Below are 3,691 nucleotides of genomic sequence, written 5' to 3'. Positions count from 1 at the left end.
GTATGTATGTATGCTTATACATACATAGATACATAGATACATATATATTTGCGACGAAGGTCCAGTATTATGCATGTGTTTCATCTTCGTCTGCTGTTCTGCTAGTTCCGTTGATCATGCCGTCTTTTAATGAAAGTTATATGTTGTGTTCTGCAGTCGCTTCTGATTGTAGATACATGTACAGCAATAATCAATTTGACTATCCGATTTGTTGTTATGGTCACGGATTGTTGGCTGGTCTAGATTTAGCGCGAGAATCGCATGTAGCACTCAAATGACAATACGGGCAATCCCTTAACGGACAACGTCCACTTTTCGGTACAAAGGAGTAGTATGATATTAGAGCTATCTACGATTACAACAATAAACTCGATTTCTTATGCCGAGTCGTCGTTCATCGGTTATTGACTTATTTCGCACTGATTATTTGCGCCATAGCCATTTTTCTAGGTTACACAATGAGTATACGATACATACTAAACTCACTGCTATAGTAATTTGTAACTTGTGGTTGTTCACATGAATCAGTAAACATTAAGCACCAGATTGAGCAATAGTTTCCAAACTGTACGTTCAAAGATACATATGTTGTAGATCCAACATAAACATGTACACAACAGCAGGTGATGAGCGTTCAATACACATATGCCTAGCTTTAATCTCGATTCACGAGCAGAGCTATACTTGTTGTCCACGCAGGTAGGCAATAGGATTCCGAATAGCCTCAACAACGGACAGTATTTCATTATCTTTATTTTGTATTTTACAATTTGATGTTTAAGGGTTGACATATGTACACGGCCTTCGCGAAAGTGCGAAGGCAAAGGCCATGCGTGGAGAGGTCGTGAATAAATCCACTGCACCGCCTCCTATGTACAAAAAGTGTATTAATCATAGTTTCTACATATAGTAGAAAACCAGTGATTAAACTGATTAGAACAGATACTACACTTGATCTTAGCCAATCGGCCGAGAAGCGTTATCTAACACGTAGCAGTGGTGGTTGTATTTATATATCTCTGAAGTGTTGAAAAATTGTGGGGTTGTTAATCGTTTCTCATTCTAGTTGTTGATTTGTATTCACGTGAGACTTGTATGTCAAATTTCAGTGAAAGTACCGAAGTTTCGAAATTCATCCAAAGAGTGTTATGTATCTATATTAGTAAATAGTCTGTGATATTTGGACTTTTGGCGGGCTCAAGGTTAGTGGGAAGACACACTTTGACAACCTGACAGTCTGACACTGACAAGTAGTCGCAACTTCACAAGTTATTTACAACTTTCACACATTCTCTGAAAAGAGAACATATGTTATACACCACACGCAAATCGATACAACTTACTAGTGCGTCCACCACCGCATCGCCCCTATCGTCATATATTCGAAACCCTACTTGCTTCATTCCCAGCTACTTCGTCGGTTTACACGGAAATTGGCGTTCTACTGTTCTGGTTCACGTAGTAATGGTCTCATACACCGGCACTGGTACAGCACCAATAATATCAAATACCAATCTCAAATAACATCGGGAACTCAGATTAAGTATAGCTATATCGCTTACTTCCATCCACAGCTAGTAGCTCATACTTGATGCTACCCTTCAATACCGCATCGCGCCGTGTTGCTTGCGGGCAAACGCCTGTAACACTGGTCAGCAGCCTGCGATCTTCTGCAAGGGACGCTCGCACAAGTGGTCACGTATGTGCTAACGCATGTACCTTTCAGTTCAGAAGCCGCTGCATGAACTATCCAATCGACCCGTATGTAAGTGCGAGATACACGCTGTGTGTCAGGAATCTGAGGATACAGGCACACCCTGGAGTGTCGGATGTGTCTGTGCGGACGCCAACGAGCGTGCGGCCTAGTTTGTGTGGTAGCAGCCTGAGTTCGGGAAGTTCACTTCACCGAAGAACATATGGTAAGCTCGCCGCTGCAAGTGTGTGCAGGTCTTGCCTAAACCCTAAAACCCCGTGTGCATCGTCTCATCACTTGCTGTTTGATATACTGTGTGAGTTTAGACCGCTATTAGAGGGTAAAGCCGCGATTAACCTCAAGCTTGCGAAGACATTTTGTTCAGAATATATATGTATATATGTATCAGTCGCACCTATCAGCATATTTTATGTTTAGATGCCATATGTATATATGTATCAGTCGCATTATTAGTATGTGTTGTGTTTAGAATTTATATATATATATATATATATATATATACATTCCATTCGTATTCATTAGTATGTATTTTGTTTAGAAAAAATATGTATATATGTATATATGTATCATTCGCATCTATCAGTATGTGTTGTGCTTAGAATATATATGTATATATGTATCATTCACATATTGTGTTTAGAATATATATGTAAATTATATCATTCGTATCTATCAGTATGTATTCTGTTTAGAATATATATGTATAATCAATATGTATGCTATTCAATATAAATATATATATATATGTGTGTGTGTGTGTGTGTGTGTGTGTGTGTGTGTGTGTGTGTGTGTGTGTGTGTGTGTGCGTGCGTGTGCGTGTGTGTGTGTGTATATATATATTCTGATAAACATGGACTGCTCTAACGGGGTCGCACATGTGTGTTTACTTTCATGTCAAAGAGTAAAATTACAAACACTCCTTCCGTATACTACGCTCAACTTCAGGAACGCGGACTAACCGGAAAGACCACTACGAGATACTGGGTGTGGAGAGGTCGGCGAGTATAAGTGAAATCAAGCAGGCTTACTACACTGTAAGTTGAGTATGTTGTTTAAAAGGGAAGCTCCTATTAATAAGGTTAGTCATGCTCCTGGGCTGAATGGACGTATTGTTTGTACGCTGTTTCGTAGATTGAAGTTATTTTTTTAAGCTTAGGTGATGGTTGGTTGCTCTGACAGGTGATCTGGCATGTGTTCCTTCGTCGTGCGAAATCACCACCATATACCTTGGATGTTACACACGAGAGTTACCTACTTGTCAACTCCTCATCCACCATAGTGTTCTCCTGTCATGGGCGGCTGCCACCTGTTGCACTGCACTTCAATACCCCATGTACAAGACGACTGCACTTTTTGATCGCTAGCAGTTAAACGTTGGTGCGTGGTTGCTCCTTTGGGATTCTAACTATTACGTGGCTGTATTGCGTACGTCTCTCTTCGTAGCTAGCCAAGAAGCACCACCCCGACCGACAGAAGAAACAGAAGGGAAATCAGGAAGCCTTCAATCTCATCAGCGAAGCCTATCAGGTATGACTTAGCAATATCTAATCGATATGCGTGGATGGCTTTAGAGAGTGTACTTACGATAGTCCCACCATTGTCGGGCAAATTGCGTTGCATACAAATATGCCTACGTAGGAAAGTGCATTTACACGCTTAGCCCTGCGACGAGAGAACTATTTCACGAGAATTATGATACGATGCCCGTTACTTCGCAAAGTAATAGTCACTGGGCTGTGGTGCAGAGTATCCGTATGTTCATACACTTTGGACTTGGTAAGCAGCCACTGAATCTATCACCACTTGTACTTAAGCAATGAATTCATAATTTGCACTCTAATATTATATATATGTGTGTGTGTGTGATATATATATAGATATATATATATATATGTGTGTGTGTGTGTATGTGTGTGTGTGTGTGTGTGTGTGTTGGTGTGCGTGCGTATATATATATATATATATATATGTATGTAT

This window comes from Sphaeroforma arctica, assembly GCF_001186125.1.
Source record: "Sphaeroforma arctica JP610 unplaced genomic scaffold supercont1.195, whole genome shotgun sequence".
Taxonomy (NCBI): domain Eukaryota; class Ichthyosporea; order Ichthyophonida; genus Sphaeroforma; species Sphaeroforma arctica.
The sequence above is the reverse complement of the archived record's forward strand: the minus strand, read 5'-3'. Positions refer to the sequence as shown.